The 17,769-nt window shown below is 51.5% G+C and overlaps 1 protein-coding gene across 19 annotated transcripts in view; it reads right to left on the minus strand.

Annotated features, from left to right (window-relative positions):
- HDAC4 (histone deacetylase 4) overlaps positions 1 to 17,769 on the minus strand; it is a 298,215-nt gene that overhangs the window by 203,475 nt on the left and 76,971 nt on the right. Inside the window, exon 1 of one of the 19 annotated variants that reach the window (XM_031651653.1) lies at positions 10,726 to 14,304. The exons of the other annotated variants lie outside the window; for them this stretch is intronic. The gene's annotated coding sequence lies outside the window, so the exon portion shown is untranslated. Of the gene's footprint in view, positions 1 to 10,725; positions 14,305 to 17,769 lie in introns of those variants that run through there. 19 annotated transcript variants of the gene reach the window in all.

Raw genomic sequence — 17,769 nt, forward strand, 5'->3', positions numbered from 1 at the left:
CTGTTCTGTGTCTGCCACCAGATGGAGAGGTCCAAAGAGGGGCAGAACCTTGTCGGGTTCTGTGTCCACGACCCTGAAGCAATGACTAGTTCAGCAGCAGTAGAGACTGGATGGGGGGATGACTGGATGAATAAATCAAGCTGCCTATGGGAAAACAGATAATGTGGAGAAACACTGACCTGTCACTCTTCAGATTTCAAATGTAGTCAACTTCCAAATCTCTACCCAAGCAAGAGTACCTGGAAACAGTTTGACCTCAACATGCTAATAATACTAATTTTACCATTCCATTTGTGTGGACTGCAGATATACTGCCAATTGGATCCACTAGACCAAGAATCCGCGTGGGAGAGCCTACGAAGAGAGAAGAACCTGGGTATTTTCAGATGTCCCTCAACAGAAGCACCTACTCTCACATAAACTTGCTGTTAAAACTCCAAAATATCCATGTAGACAAATAACTCTGGGTAAATAACAGAATAAGCACTCATATAACCCCTTTAATAATTAACTTAGTTATTAATTTCATTTCAGATTGCCTAATCTTTTATATATACTGTTAATCAGCTTATAGAAGAATTTTGGTTTTGACAAAAATCTCTGAATATCGATATTTAATAAACATGACTGCTTCAAAAAACACAAGTGCAAAAAGAAGAAAAAAGGTGAAATAGTCCATGTGGTCCAATCGTAGCAGAGAGAAAAATCACAAAATCTGGACAAATATAAACACATCTTCTTGATGACATTACTAAGATAAAAAAACAGTGAAGAACTATAGGACCAGACAAAGGCAAGGGGGTGAGGATGGCACTTGGGGCTGATTTTCCCCTGTTGGTATTTGCAGAGCCCACAGCCATCTAAGAATCTTTAGTACTTTTGACACCACCTCTTGCAGATACTAGGTTTAGGAGTAGAACTCCAGGGACTGAAGGGCAGGAGAGATGGAGGGAAATGTGGGTTGGGATCTGGAAGCACCTCCTAGGGAAAGAAGAGACTCCACAATAAATGGACCCTCAGCAACTGCAGCTCTGCTTCTAATGACTCTGCAATCCTTGAAACTGAACTGAAGTGATGACTCATTGCTAGGCGCCCCGAGCACCAGGCAGAAACAAACTTCAGTCAACTAAGGAGGAAGATGTCATCATCCTAGGCCTCAAATAGTCTCAACAGATTTTGCAAATAATATCTCCAACACACACACTCACACATTCACATATCAGGTAGAGGAAAAGACAACCCAACAAGAAAAAAACCAACAGAAACAACGAACAATAGAAAAAAGACCCTCAGGTGCTCCAGATAATAGAATTAAAGAGAAAGAGACTTTGTTACTTATTTGCTGTATACCATGACCCATAAACAATAGCTTCGAAGGAGGAATCGCAATAGTGTTCTAGTGACGATAAAAGAGGCGAATGCAATTTAAGATCCTGTGGCAGTTTTAGATATATATTTTAAAGAAATGATGATTTCTATGTTTAAGAAGATGAATTGGAAACTTGAAAAGAGAATTTCTAGAGCTGAAAAATGCAAAAAGTGAAATTAAGGACTCCATCATCTAACAGATTAGACACAGTTACAGTGAATTCGTGAGTAGGAAGGTGGGCCAGAAGGAAATTTCCAGGATGATCTCCAAAGTCAAGGGCAGGAAGTTGGAGAAACAGAAGGCACCGAGACAGAATGTGCAGGCAGACACAGGAAAGGAGACACTGAACGGGTCAAAAGCACGTCTGAAAGGACCCCGGCCAAGAACTACCCCAAATGGCTAAAAGACAGTAGGTAAAATTGCTGAAAACAAACACGGCTGTGGAGGGGGAAGGGGGATCACCTACAAAGAAGAGCGGTGAGGATGATTGGTGATTTCTCAACGGAAACACGTAAACCAGAAAACAATAATATCTTTCACGGTGCAGAAGGACTGCTTAAAAGTACTAGAAGATGGTCACTGTCCAACTAGAATCCTCTAACCAGCACGGGCATTTTCAAAGAGTCATTTTCCAACAAAAACTGATCATCTGACACCAGAAAACGTTCTCACAACTGATCTCAGAGGGAAGATGAAAATGAACACCCGTAGAAAGAACAATGAAAAGGGTTTACACGTGTGGATATATGGAAACGAATATTGACAAATAATATAGTATGCAAAACAAGGCCACAGAAGAGACAGGACAAAGAAGTAAAGGCACAGTGAAATGGCAGACGGGCACACCGACATTCTAGGCCATCACGTTCTATGTAAACAAACTGAAGGCTCTACTCCGAAGCAAAGACGGCCAGAATGCACAGAAGAATGTAAACTAAAAAAATTCCCAAACACGTGCTATTCACAAGGAAATATCTAAAACATACAGCTATGCGAAGTATGAAAATAAAACATTTGGAAAAATATGTACCTTGCATATAACAACCAAAGGAAAGTTGGCATAGCAATATTAATGTCAGACAAAGTAGACTTTAATAAAGGTACTGATTCTTGACTTTGACAGCATATCACCCCATTTTTTGAATATAATGCAACTAAACTAAAAATCAATAACAAAAAAGAACTAGGAAAACCTTAAAATACACTTGGCCAGGCACAGTGGCTCACGCCTGTAACCCCCAACACTTTGGCAGGCTGAGGGGGGCGGATCACTTGAGCTCAGGAGTTGAAGGCCAGCCTGGGCAACAAGGTGAAACCCTGTCTCTACCAAGAATACAAAAAATTAGCCGGGCGTGGTGGAACTGTGGTCACAGCTACTCAGGTGGCTGAGGTGGGAGGATTGCCTGAGCCTGGAAGGCGGAGGCTGCAGTGAGCTGAGATCACACCACCGCACTCCAGCCTGAGTGACAGAGCAAGACCTTGTCTCGAAAACAAAACAAGAAAACAACAACAACCAAAAAAACACTTATAAATTACCTATATGCCAAAGGGCAACTGGGTAATAGCACACATTAAATTTTCTGCAAAGCAGCAAAAGCCATGAATAGAGGAAAATGGTTTTAAAATCCTCATATTCGGGTTCCATGTCAAAGGCTTAGAAATGAACAGAAATTAAACTCATAAAAGTGAAAGGAAGTAATAAAGAACAGAACTTACCGAAACAGAAAAGAGATACAGACAGAAGTGACAAAACCAAAACCTGGTTGTTTAAAAAGACTAATGAAGAGGAAAGATCTCTGCTGACAATGTTAAAGAAAAAAGGAGTTTCTCCTCAGCCCAGAGCCTGTGGGACGGCGTGAGCCCCGGTCCCTAGATCACAGCCTGCAAGTGGGCAACACGGCCTTGTGGGGGCAGGAGAGGAAGAGAGAAGTGACACAGTGAGCCGTCCTTTGTCAGAGTCACTCAGGGGGCATCTGACAGCCAGCTAAGGAGAACTGGATCTAAGGGTGAAGCTCATGTCAGAGCCCAGGAAGGAAGGCTGAAGACTCAAGGAGCCAAATGACACCACTCCCTCGCCTTCCACCCGCAACGCTTTGATTGATTTCCTAACTCCATGCCAGGCCGCCACCTCTGGAAGCTGAGCAATTCATTTTGGTGAACTTCAGCTGAAAGACAGAGGTTGGGGTTCCCATCCAATGGAAGCTCCTCTGCGGACCGCGTGTCCAGACTGTCTGCGGGTGCCCTGTGACGGCTTTCTTGCACACATGCACACACACACGCTCATGCAGCAGCATCGCATGGTGGGTAAGACCGTGGACTCTGAAGCCAGACGTGCAATTCAAACCAGACTCCCTCACTCACTAGTTGTCAGATCTTAGGCAAGTTTTATATGTCCCAGTTTCTTCATCATAAAATGGGGAGGACAACACTTGGATCTCAGGGTGCTGATATGAGTATTAACCAAGAGGTACAAATAATGGGTCTGCAGTAGGGTCTGCTTGTTGTCCAATAAACATGCTCAGTTTCTATCATCCTTCGTCGTGGTACAGAATGCCCTAAACCGGCCTGTTGGCCTCATCTCTCTTCCCTCCAGTAATCCCAACACTGTGGCCCCGAGTGTCTCTATCAAATGCCTATCAGGCTGCTCACTCCTGGGAGGACCACTTCTCCGTGGCTCTGCTGTGTGGCCTGTGGCCTCCAGCTCTGCTCCTGCAGCCTGCAAGGTTGCAAGTGAGGTCCTCCTGCCATCGTGTTCTCACGCCCAGCCTCCCCCAGGGCACGCCTTCCACCTGGGGCCGGAGCGCTGCCTCCCTTTCCCATGGAGGGCAGGAAGGCGGCTCACACGGCATCGTGCAAATGGCTCTGTCTTTGCTGGGCTGGTGACTCACACCTTGAGCCTGAGAAGGAGGCATGGAAGCCTATCCTGTCAGCGGCCACCAAGAAAGCCCAGCTTCCTATGTGGAATATGACGAGGCCAGGGCACTGGGGTTGAGACAGAAGCCAGCCTGGGAGCGGCTGGAGAGGCAGTCTCTGCTCCCTGCAGGTACACACACCTAAATTCAATGCGGCACTAAGGTTTCAGGTGGACATTCTGGGTGTTCTGTTTGTTTTTGTAGAGACAGGATCCTGCTACATTGCCCGGGCTGGGTTGAAGCCTCAGCCTCCTGAGGCAGGGGTGGTCGGGGTGGTGCTAAAGATAAGACTGAGCCCAGCTGGCCCACTCTGTAAAGGCAAACAGAAAAGCGAGAACGTGCAGGTGAGACAGGTCCTGCCGAGGCCTAAATGCACTTTAGGAACTAAATCCAGCAGAGTGTACACGAACCCAGGTAACATGCTAGAAACGAGACTAACGAGGGCCTACAGAAGGCGCCAAGTCCAGAACCCCACCCCAGCAGCTGCCGGGTGCTGAGATGGCGCGTGGCCACAGCCAGCCGGGCTCTGCACAGACGGAAGCACACCGTGGCAGGCCTGGGCTCTGGGAGACGGGCAGGCCCGGGGGACCCTGTTAGGTGCGTCCATGGGGCATCCTAGGACATGATGAAACACGTTTCAACTGTTGCCAAGAACAGGCACCTTACTAGCCTGCTAGCCAGCATGCAGATTTCCCACGCTGGAGACTCGGGGCCACAGAGCGGGAGCCTTCTGGCTCCTCCACAACCCACGGGCTAGACACAGGCTGGGCAAGGGGTCTCCCTGCTGAAGAAAAGCAGAAGTCAGCGTCCTAAGAGTGCCTGGTGAGACGGTGGCCCAGGCCCACAGGGAGGAAGGTGCAGCAGTGGGCTGGTCCCCTCTTAGAAGGCAAGGTTTCCAACTGAAACCACGCCAGAATCCTCCCTCGCTCCTTAACGGTGGCAGAAGCCCCAGCAGGGACACCCTCCACCCAGCCCGGCCAGCAGGTTCTGCTGCCAACTGCCCAGGGCGACTGAGGAGTCCAGAAAAGCCTATGTTGGAGGGTCCTTGGGTTGCCTGGAGCCATGAAAGCACCGCTTTTGTGAGCCCCGGACCCCTACCGGTTGGCCTCTTCCCCTGAAGGCCCCAGACACAGAGGCCCTAGGTGGGAGTCAGCAGGGTGGCATCTGCCCCCTCGTCACTCCAGGGGAAAGCCCTGAGGGACCCTCCCAACCACGCCAGCACCGCCTGCAGTGACGCCGGGCCGCGCTCACCCCAAGGCCCAAGGAGGAGCCATGGTCCACTGAGACCCAAGACGGGGTATCCACGTGGCTTTTTAGAAGCTAGTATTTCCTCCTGTGGTGTCTCCTTGGGGGAATCCTAAATTTCTGTGATGTGAGATAAAATTTTAGTGGGATTACAGAAACCCTGGCTTAGTATCAGAGACCACAATAACACACTTTAGAAACAGAGTAGCAATTTGGTTCTCTGCGGAATTGTAAGTGGAAGGGATGTATTTTCCTTGAGATTTTAAAAATAATTAGGAGGAAGAGACAAAAGAGAAGCTTTTGTGAAAGCAGAGATAGAAATGTAATTAGAAACAGATGAGGATCTTCTCAAATCACCCTTGCCTTGTTTGCCCAGGTCCAAGATAAGGTAATGCCATTAGGCAAGACTGATCTCTACTCTGAGGGGCCAGAGCCTGGCTCTGACACTTTTGGCCAAATGTCCCCATCCTCGGCCTGGCCTCATTTTCTGTGCAGGAGTGTGGCTTCATTTTCTGGGCAAGAGTGTGGCCAGTAAGACCTGGGCCAGTACAGGGATGGGCAGGCACCACAAGCAGGACACCCCCAAGGGTGCACACGGCTGAAGGTGCCATGGGCAGAGGGCACTCTGTGGGCCACACTCACAGCCCAAGAACACGGGCAAGGAGGCCTGTGCTCAGGCACTAAGGACACAGAGGGACGGTTCTGGAATCCATCAAGCAGTCCTTGGAAAAGCTGGTGCCCTGGTGAGCAGGACAGCGTGAAGATCTAAGGAGTGGATCCCTCACTGGAAGGTCAGGGCACCACTGAGACAGCCTGGAAGCTTCTGTGCTTCACGAAAGATCTGCGCGTGAAACCCGGGGAAGCCGAGCCCCAGGGAGGGCCCATTACGCTGATGAAGACGGGAGAGAATGAAGGATGGGGACCCTGCCCCAAACACTCGGGGCCAAGAGAAGATCCCCACACCCGCTACGGCGGTGACAAAGGCACATACATGCCACTGCAATCACTGCTAGAAGACATGAAAATGCTACCCTCCTTCATGTCTGCTGTGTCGCACCCTAGCTTCTGCCCCAGAGGTCAGACCCAGTCCAAGGGCGCCGGCCACTGCAACTGCACATCAATCACCCCGAAGCCCGCCCTGAGGGCCCCCGCCCAGCCCAGCCCCTTGCGTGTCAGCCGCCCTGAAGCCCGCTCTGAGGACCCCCGCCCAGTCCCCTGCCTGGCGAGCGCCCCTTCTCTTCACATCAGGCAGCAGGTGAACAGCTTCCCCCTCGGAGCCGCCCCATGGGCCTCCATGCATAGGTGTGGAGGCGTCCACCTCTGCACCACCAGGAGCCCCCAGCCAGGGCAGCTCTTGGCACTGACGCCCAAGGGCTATCGCTAGGCCCACAGAGAGCTGCTGTCAAGGACAGGGGCAAGGGCAGGGAAGTGAGGCTCTATACACGGCAGCATCTTCACGTCTTGCCTGAGAGTATGTTCTAGAAGGACATGGGAGAGGAGAATAAACAGGGTCAGGACAGTCAGGCAAGGCCTCCAAGTTGGAGGTGTTAACCACACCTGAAGGGGTTCCTGCGAGACACAGGGGCACCGACGGGCGGACAGAGCCCAATGCTGCTATCCTGGCATGCAGAGCAAGCCCCTGGCCTGGTCCCAGCCGTCTGACTCAGCTGAGCCTTCCCTCCTGCTGCTCCATCTAAGCTGGCTGCCCTGTGACACCACTCTGCCCCTTCTCCGCAGAGGGGAAGCTCTGTGAGGGCAGAGCCCCGTCTGGCCACGGCTCCCATCAGATCCGAAAGGAAGGTTACGTGGGCACCTCCGAGAGCCAGCAGCTTACTCAGGGCACACAGGACCTTCGGGGTGGGGGCCGTCCCCGAGCGGGGGCTCAATGACTGAAAACAAAAGGGGAAAGAAGCAGCCCTGGAAAGGAGGGGGCTGACTTCCCCAGGCCAGACGGGGGAGCTTGCGGGGAGACGGGCTCTGGCCTCAGCCTAAGATCACACCCCAAAGGCCATCCCAGACACCGGGGTTACTGCTGCTCGGGGACTCCCAGCAGGCACAGGGTTCACCTCTTTCCACTCGGGCCGCCCCAGCCTCCACCGCGGGGGAGCAGATGCGCCTGCCAGGTTCCATTCAGCTTTGGTTTGCAAATGGAAGCACAGGCATTTCCAAATGCAGCTCACATTTGTGAGTGTGGCAAAAGAGCGAGAGAGCGTGGGGGCAGGAAACTGGATTTTGTTTGGTTGGTTTTTAAATGTCTGTTAAGAATGTGCTAATGTAAGACTATGCATGAAGGTCGCCGGGCAGATGCAGCGGTTTATCTTGGAAAAAGAAGTGTGGCTGCCCACGGCCCTGACAGGACGGCCAACCACATGCGACCAGAGGGAGATGGCCTGGGTGAGCCGAGGCCCTCCTGATCCTAAGAGGCCAACAGGGTGCTCTGAATGATGCTCCCTAGGGCTCGTACCCTGAAACCTGCAGAGGGTGAGGAAGCTGATGCAACAGTCAGAGAACAGATCAGCCTTCCTGGGTGGAAGCCAAGGTCTCTGGAAGCCTCGTCCTGTCCTTAGTGTTTCTTGGAGGAGGCTCTCCTGAAAGCCATACCCTGCGGCAGGTCCCAGGGTGTAAACACTGTGCAGGGACACCCAGCCCCATTGCTGCCCTGTCAGAGGATCCTGCCCCTTCCCTCCTCCTCGGTGTTCCAGGGACCTGAAGGCCCCCATATGCTGCTGGAGGTGTGGCACTGGGCTTTCTTTTTACCACGAGCTGGAAGCTGCCTCTCAGAACTGTCCAGCTCAGAGAGCCCCGAGGATGGACTCTCTTGCCCCTCCCCCTGCACAGCAGGGCAGGCCCAATGCGGGCTGAAGCGGGCAGGGCCTGACAGGGGCTGGAGAGCGGTGGATGGGGGGCAAAGAGCCAGGGGCCAGCCCTGGGGCTCTCCCACCTCCCTTGAGCCACTCTGAACCCGCCCCAGGGGAGAACTTGCTGCTCCGGGTCACCCTAACCCCCAGGTGACAAGCAGGGCTCCCACATGTGTGCCGACCCCAGGATGGGTCCGGCACATTCAGGAAAAATCACAGCCTCTGACAGTGCTCCAGAGGCGTCACAGATGAAGTCATAAAACCCTTCCCTTCAAACGTGTGACTTCTCAGCAAACACCGCCACAGACTTTCATATCAGGAAGTCAATCTTAGCCCAGCAATGGGTGTGGTTTCAAAACAAATCGCTCCTCCAGCGAAGCCAAGGCCTCCCACTCAGAAACAGCACTTCCAAAATCAAAGAAAAACCCCACTGCTGGTGGCCTCCCGGTACCACCCCTCGGCGCTTTCTGAACACTGCCTGTGGGGACCCCACTGCTGGTGGCCTCCCGGTACCACCCCTCGGCGCTTTCTGAACACTGCCTGTGGGGCAGGTGAAGAGCTCTCCCGGGGGGAGGTGGGGTGGGGCAGGGACCCAGGCCCTCCCTTTGCCCAGACTCCTCTGCTCCATAGAGCCTTGGGGCACAAAGGACAGAGCAGGTACACAAGGTGATGCCAACGCCCACTAGGCCACAGCGCCGGCACCAACACAGGCACCCCACAAAGACAAAATCACCAGGCTGGGCGGAGGCTCAAGGTCGGCCAGCTCTGCAGCATCCCAAACAAGTGTCAGAGACAACGGGCTTCTTGGAACTTCCAAAGACCATTTCAAAGTTATGCATGAGCTCAAGCATTTTGCTAGGTCCTAGGGGTGAACGGGCATGTGGGAACCATGCCATGGGTTGGCTACCGCTGAGTGCACAGTGCCCCGATCAGGCCTGTGTACTGACCTCCTGGGCCTGGTGGGATGAGGTGAGGCCAGAGCGAGCTGCCTGTCCACCCTCATACACCAACCGTATGGCAGGAGCGTGGCCTGCCTTGCCCCGCTCCCCCTCCAAGGACAGGGAGAGGGACGCAGGGCCCCTACGCCTGCACAGAGGCTGCTATGGCATCCAGAGGGGCTGCCAGCCAGCGAAGACTGCTGAGACCAGAGGTGAACCACAAGGCCAAGGGGCCAGGCCAGCCGGAGCCCACTACACTGCCATAGCCCCCGGCTGGCATCCCAGCACAGCGCCCAGGGCAGGGAGCCCACACTCCAGGCAGGCCTACCTCCTATAGCAGAGCCACTAGGTAGGAAATGTGCCCCTGATTCTCCATAGGCCCGGACCCTAGTCCCAGGAGCCCACACTGAGATTCTGACTGTCCTCACTGCCCTGCACTGCAAGCCACTGGTTTGGCCCACCCAGCCCTCCATCCTGCAGCATAGATTCACAGCGCACCTGCCCAGGGGCACCTGGCCCTGTGCTGGCCATGCTACCCAACCTGTTCCAGAGGTGCCACCAGGGCTGCTGAGGACAGAGGAGGCTAACGATTATAGACCAGCTGTCCCGAGGCAAGAGTCCACGATTTCATGACACACAGCTTTGCTCCCTCTGGGAAATTATAAGCCACTGGCCAAGAAATCATCATGGCTTCCACACACCCAAAGGCAAGTGTTGCAGCTCACAGCTCACACCCCACCCTCTGTCCCTCTGTCTTCTCATTCCACATCTGCCCCCTGGGGCCCTCCCAGTGTCACCACTTCCAGGTAGCCCAAAGGGGACTGTGAGCTTGTAAAGTGGAAGAGGCTCTTCCTTCACTTAGCCAGCGCTGACAGTGCCTATAAGGCACCCCTCCTTGGCCTCTACAGCTCCTGGGACTCCTGCTCCACCCCACACCCAGGTGCTGCAGCCTCCCCCAGGGGACACCAGGTCATTAGGTTCATCTCCCCCAGCCCTAACCACTGGAGGTCCCCTAAGCCACAGGGGACAAGGCAGAGCTACTGGTAATCTCTCAGGACACCACCCTGGGCATCCTGGCACAGTGGCTGTGCACGGCTGGTGCTCACAGATGTGCAGAGGGAGAGTAAGTGCCCACATGGTCTCCGTGGCAGCTGTACACTGCATGGGGGGTGCCACCTGACCACCTACCACTCCTGTGGCACTGGACACATTACTTGACCTCTGGGGTTGCCATCTATCACCTGGGAGACAGTGGAACCTACCACCGTCCAGGGTCTAGGGCAGTGCCCGGCCCACAGAAAGTTCCCATCCACTGCACCTATAATAATTACCCTAGTCCGTGACCATGGACAAGCATACCACACCCGCCCCATCACACCAGACAGACGGCCTCTGATACAGACCCTCGAGAGGAAGCCGATGGAGTCTGAAGAGCACCAGTGACCAACAGTTCCCAGCGGAGCCCCAGGGCCCATGGCACCACTCAGCAGCTGCCCAGGGTCCCCGGATACAACGGTGGACAGAAAGGACTCCCTGAACCCTTGAGGACGTGCTGAAGGCAGTAAAAATCTACAACTGCTCCCGGAAGGGCTCGGCACAGCTATAGAGAGTTGTACACACAAGAAACTAGCCACAAACCGGAAACGTCAAACCACAGCTCCACGACATTTCCTCACGAGGAGGCGGAGCCCCGAGCCAAGGCGGACCTGGAGCGCTCCGCAGAAGAGGCCTGTGCCCGGGGCCCTGCGCCCTTCTACACGGCAAGGGAGGCTAAAATCAAGAAGAGCTCTGCCCTGGGGCAGGCCCTCTGCATCCCCTCGCAGGCTTCTCCACCCGCAAGGACAGAGACTGCTCCAGCCAGCTGCTCAGTTTCCACACAAAGCTAGCCGCTTGCCATTGCTCCCAGCTTCTGAGTCTTACACAGTAATTCCGCACATTCCAAACACAGTCTTTCAAATACCGTCTCGTCTAAGAATGAGTGCACTTTCCTAAAAAGACAAATATCAAGCACTTAAAACACACACACCAAGTTACAGGCGATACTTGAATTCCAGGCATAAATCAGAATTTCCCTAACTGTTGTCCAAATTAGGTCAAAGAGTTATCAAAATAATCAGAAAATGTTTTGAGAGGGGTTTACATTCACTTGGTTGTAATTTATTTGCTCAGTTCATCCCATTCTCGCTGTTGAGCTTTCTCCTTAGGAAACAGGAACGGGTGCTGGAGGAAGGAGCTTGGTCCTCAGCAAACGGGGAATGCCAACAGTGCTGGCCGCTCCCAGCCTCGGGGTGGTGGCCAGGACGGTGGCCCTGGGGGGCCAGGCCCCACTGACAGCCCTAGGCAGGCCCGTCCTGGAAGGAGCAGGACCCACTCCGCACTGCAAAGAGTGAGCCAAGAGATCAGAGATTAGACTTGCGTCTAGATTTTCTCAGGATAAAGTGTGATTTTGAAAAGACGCTGAGTAAATAAGCCACATGTCAAGGATAAAGACATTCATCATGAAAGTAAACAAATTTCTCCCTGAGTTCTGACTTACCACGAAAAGGAATCAGCATACTTCCTCGGTACTGGCTTCGACCAAACTTTCCACAGCACACTCAGTTTGGTGCTCATGACCGCCTGGAGGGACAGGAGAACCTGCCCTGTGACTAGGAGGCCTGCAGGCCCAGGAAGATAGGGTGATCCCAGGGGACCACCCATTTCCGGTCAGGGACACAGCCCCTCACGAGGGACTGACAGAGAAAATGGAAGAGGATTCCCCAGGAAGCTGCAGAGACCCAGGTGTGGGAACCGAACTTCTCTTAGCCTTTTCGTCAGTCGTTAACCAAGAACAGGGTCACGCCGGCAAGCTTCTGTGCGGAAGCCTACCAGGAGACCTTGGGGCACCAGGTGGATGGTGCCAGGCTCCCTACCCCACAAAATGGAAAGAAACAAGGAAACAGCTACACAGAAGAATGGAATTGAGCTGGCTTTTAAAGAAAGGCTCATCGCACTGGCAAGAAATCTCAAGGACCCATCACTTCCATAGCTGAGCTTCCAGCGGCTTGATTCTAGGCAGCTACCACTGGAAACGCTCAATTAGAAGACGCTCTTAATGTGCACACTAAGACCTAATTTACCAGCAGATGGAAGCCGTCCAAGCACCCCCATCATTCATACATATATACATTCATACGTCTACATACATGTGATGCACATATGCACCTAGCAAATATTGTACGTTGTCTATGTGCCCAAGGAAGGGTGGGGTCTGACTTCCTGGCACTGGCCAGGTAACTCCTGCAGGCATCACCTCAGCACCTTTTAGCTCAGTGCCAAACTCCATCCCAGTTTGCAGGAATTATCTGCAAGCTCCATTCTTCAGAACCTCAGTTTTCCCCACTGAATGAGAAGCATAATGCCCTGCTGGTCTCCCGGAGGAGGAGGGTCCTTACACTCGCCCCAGTGGGCTGGCCGCTGTCAGCCCCTGTGCACTTTCCTAAAAAGACAAGTATCAAGCACTGGTCACCCCGTGGCCAGGACTGCTGGCTCACCACGCGTTCAGACGCTGAGTTTCTACACAGAAGCCTTCTAAAGGAAGATGACTCAAGTCATTTCAACTTCAAGACACAGCAAATCTTCCAAGTTGCTCGAAAGGGGAAAAGTACAAACTGTCCACACACAACAGTGTAATTACAAGGCCAGCGATGATGGGTTTGGTTCTTACGACCCAAGGCTGGCTCGGATCTCATCCCAGTACTTTGTTAATTGCATATTATCATGTGTCAGGGCTTCGTAGACAACAGCGGTGAGTGGACCTGACTTACCTTCCCCCTCAAATGATGTCCTTACACAAAACACAACAGGCAACTCTGGGAGAGAGTCAACTGCACACAGGTGGCCCTTGAGGTCCCAGAGCCTACTGTCTGGATGAGCTCAGGATGTCACCAGCCTTCCAGCAGCCTGACTACTCTCAAGGCAGCAGGTGAGGACCCAGAGTCCTGGAGGTTGCCCCATCAGCTCTGTCTCAGGCTGCACTGCAGCAGCTGTGTGGACCCTGCGGCCTGTCCACAACTGTATGTGTAAAAATGAATGGATGATGGAAATAGAGAAGCACTGTTGGTGACACCATGGAGAGGGAAATTCTGAGCAAGCCCAAGGAACCTGCTGTGGCCTCAATGGGACGCTCATTAGCTGTCCCCCAACGTATTCAACTGGAAAGAAGAAAGGGCAGAGCTGGCGACATGCAGAAAAACAGGAAATCTCGCAGTGAGACACGGCGAAGCAGGTGATAGAGAAAAAGAGGCCTTTAAAAATGAGAATCCAGAATAAGCTGAAATAGTCTGGGGGCTAAAAAACCTAGACATTTATAACCTAATCGGGAATATTACAATGCTTTCCAGTCTCCTGGGAACCGGACCACTCCCTTGTTCCAAACAAAGATGTGCTACTTGCATTCAACATTTGTATAATTTCTTACGTGCACTAACGGGGAACTATCTGACATTTCTGAGATCATTAAACCATCTACTTAATGGAAAGGAGTAAGATGACCTGTTGACGGACGCAACAGATGTGGGTGTTACTGTGAGCGGCACGTGCAGACTGAAGTGGCTCTTAGTTCAAACCAATATACGCACAGACCTCCAAAAAACCTCAAATACAGAGTAAATTATATACTGGTAGGCTAGCTTTTGGCAAGGAAAATACAGTGTCCGTTTCTCATTCAGAAACATGGCAAATATGTGCACTAATATTAAATATATCCTAATTAGTTACAAATCTCCCAAAATACTTACAACTCAAAGGACTGGGTTTATCTGATAGACACACAACCTTCACTTTCCTCATTAGTTTGGAGCTGAAGGAAATGCAAGATTCAGAATGTAAAGCTAGTAAAAAGGTTGGGGCTTAGCGTGTTTTTCGGTGTTTGTTTTGAGATGGCGTCTCACTCCAGTTGCCCAGGCTGGAATGCAGTGGTGCAATAATGGTTCACAGCAGCCTTGACTTCCTGGGCTCAGGTGACCCTCCCATCTCAGAATCCCGAGTAGCTGGGATCACAGGTGCACACCACCAGGCCCGGCTAATTTTTATACTTTTAGTAGAGAAGGGGTTTGAGAAGGGGTTTTGCCGTGTTGCCCAGACTTGAACTTCTGAGCTCAAGCAATCCGTTCACCGTGGCCTCCCAAAGTGTTGGGATTACAGGTGTGAGCCACCATGCTCGGTCAGCTTAGTGTGTTTTTTGTTTACACATTCTGTTTTCAGTGCTGCTGTGTTTGGAATAGTGAGGAATACTCAGTTCACATGAAGTCAACAGTTCCTCTTGGTGATTGTGTTCAGGACTGTGAGAGGCAAATCTGTCGGCATCCTCCCTAGAGCTCTCCATCCCCCAACGTGGCTCTCCGGATTCTCGGGTAGGCGCCGTCGTCATCCCCATTTTACCGACACAAAGCCTGGGTGGCTGAGGCCGGCACAGCTGCTGAGTGAGAGTTCAGTTCTGGACCCCGAAGACAGGCTGCCCTTCATCCTTCCACGACGTGGCCTCTCCCCTCAGGCTGTGTGTCCCACATTCAGAGTCCCTGACGGCTCCATGTCCCAGAATTAATCTCTCAGTAGGGAAGATGTCCACCTGGAAGTCACACAGAGCCTCGAAATTTCCTGGAACTTGTGTTTAGAGTGGGGGAAAAGCCACTATCATGCTGCCATATTCAACAAGACCAACACAAATCTCAATGGATATTCACAACCTGGCGCCAGATTCCAACAAACTCTGCACAATAATGACAAAAAAGCACAGTTTCCAAAAAAAATCAACAAAGAAACCCAGCTCTCTCTGTGAAACCTTCCATTTACTTGGCCACTTTCCCATGGACATTCAATTAAAAACAACTGTGGGAAAAGCGAATCCAGCCATTAGACGCTGCAGAAGCTGGCTGGGCAATCAAATCTGTGTCTCCGAACAGCCCAGAGAAGCCTTTTAGCATTTACAGCCAACGGAAGCCAAAAGCCAGGAGCCCCAAGAGGGGGCCCACATCACCATGCCAATCCAATCCGAGCTCAATAAATGTCTCTGATAGGTTACCAAAACACAGGCAGCAAAAGAAAAAAATAGCTAAACAGGATACCATCAAAATACAAATCTTCTGAGCTTCAAAGGACACCATCCAGAAAGGCAACCTACAGAATGGAAAAGAATATTTGCAAACCATATATCTGTTCAAGAAGCTGCATCTAGAATATAAAGGGCCTCGACAACTCAACAATAAAAAGGCAAATAACCTAATTTTAAAATGAGCAAAGGATTTAAACAGACATTTCTCCAAAGATGTACAATGGCCCATGAGCATGTGAAAAGATGCTTGCCATCATTAGTTGTTAACCTCAGGAAAATGTAAATCAAAATCACAATGAGATGTCACTTTCTATCCACAAGGATGGCCAGAATCAAAAAGATAACAAGACCACCCTGACCGTCAAACCCAGTACTGGAACCTCTCGCAGCCAGCCATCTGCACTCACCCCCAAGGCACCCCTGCCCTGCTGCTGTGGGCGCCCCAGGTGATGCCCTCTGACCCTGGCAGAGCAGGGCAGGCAGCTGTAGGGGACGAGAGCAGCAGAGGGGCTCACCTCTGTGCCTTCCTAGACCCTTAGATGGGCATCTACCCTGGCCCTCTCATCCCAAGCTGTCCCTGCATTCCTGCAACAGTTTCTTCCCTCCCTAGCGATCTGGCCAGAGAGTTGCCTACGAAGAGTGGCAGAGTCAGAGACCAGACCTGCAGGTCTGAGGGTTGAGCACAGGAAGGATAAACGATACTCCGCACAGGGTCTACATCCTCATTCCCGGAACCTAGAAACACATCACCTCAGATGCTCAAACGGACTTTACACATGTGTTTAAGGATACTGAGATGGATTATCAGATAAATTCCGGGGACAGGAATTATACAAGGTGACAAGGTGTCTTGTCACAGCAGAGCAAGGAAGCAATCAAAGACTGCAAGGGTTATGTCCAAAAGACTCAAGGGCCAACTCCACAAGGCCTCGTGCATCAAGGAGGACAAGGTGAACATCAGTGAGAATAACAACAGCAAAGGCCTAAAAGACATGGAATACACTTGAATCCACGAGCTCACAATTACACACAAAAACAAACAACAAAGCTCACTAGTTACCTTCAGATGATGTAAAGCAACGAGCTCATTCCTCTGAAAGATGGTAAATAAAGAAAGTGTTTCCTCTGTGAGCCGAAGAGCTGATGAGGGCACTTCCTCTCTGCAGAAGTATTTTACCTGAGTCAAGAATAAGCCTCTTGGATCATCACTCTGCAGCCCCCAGGAAGGAGGGAATGAAGCTAGACAGCGACCTTCAGGACCTGCTCATCACCCAGCAGAACGCCTGCACTCCCATGCCACAGTCTCGCCGACTAGCCCCAGTCCGGCACAGGCTCCAGCTGCGACCACCAGGTCACCAGAAAGAGAGTGGGGAGGAACCTGCTCAACACGCCACATGGACACAGGCAGTGAGAGTTCTGCTGTGGCCACGCAACAGGACAACAAGCCGAGCTCCCAACAAACAGACTGGAGGGCAACAGGCAGGGAACGGCTGTGTCCATCACAAGTGACAGTGGCCCATCAGAACCCACGAACCTTACGTAACACTTATTTGAACAACAGCCACATACGAAAAGAAAAGAGAATGAAAACTTGTTGAGACAATGGGGATTTTAAATGACTGATTATCTGATGGTATTAACATATTAACGTGTTAAAGCTGTGATAATGGTATTACGGTTGCCTGTTCAGAAGACACTTGCATGACAGTAGAACTGCTTTGAAACAATACAGTGAGGCAGGCCTGGCCCTGCTCAGCCATCGCTGAAGGTGGGGGCAGCAGCCTAGTCCGCTCCTTATTGTCTTTTCACTTTCGAAAATGTTTGAAATTTTCTGTAATAAAAAATGAAAGATAGCCAGTGAAGGTGCTAGATTTGGACAGGGGTGTCACTCTGTTCTGTTTTGCTGTTTATTATTTGTTGCAAACATAAACCTGGGCTCACACTTATGGAAGGTTACACCCTCCCAGCCCATTCAGCGAGAAATTTCAGAGCCAGAGGACCTCATGGCCACTAAGTTTCCACAATTCCCTGGATCAGGCACATCTAAACACACTTCTGATCATTACCAAAAGGCAGCACAAACCCCACTTCTGATCATTACCAAAAGGCAGCACAAACCCCACTTCTGATCATTACCAAAAGGCAGCACAAACCCCACTTCTGATTATTTTACCAAAAGGCAGCACAAACCCAGTGCACCCTGGCGTCCCCTCCCAGTTTTAAGGGCAAATTATGTATGGACCCCACCAAGAGATGGGAATGAGCCAGGGTGCTGCTGGTCTCTAAGGCACAAGCCACAGCCATGACTAACCAGGAAACTAGGACAACAGCTACCATTCAACAGCTAATTCAACAA

The sequence above is a fragment of the Papio anubis genome, chromosome 10, assembly GCF_008728515.1.
Source record: "Papio anubis isolate 15944 chromosome 10, Panubis1.0, whole genome shotgun sequence".
Taxonomy (NCBI): domain Eukaryota; kingdom Metazoa; phylum Chordata; class Mammalia; order Primates; family Cercopithecidae; genus Papio; species Papio anubis.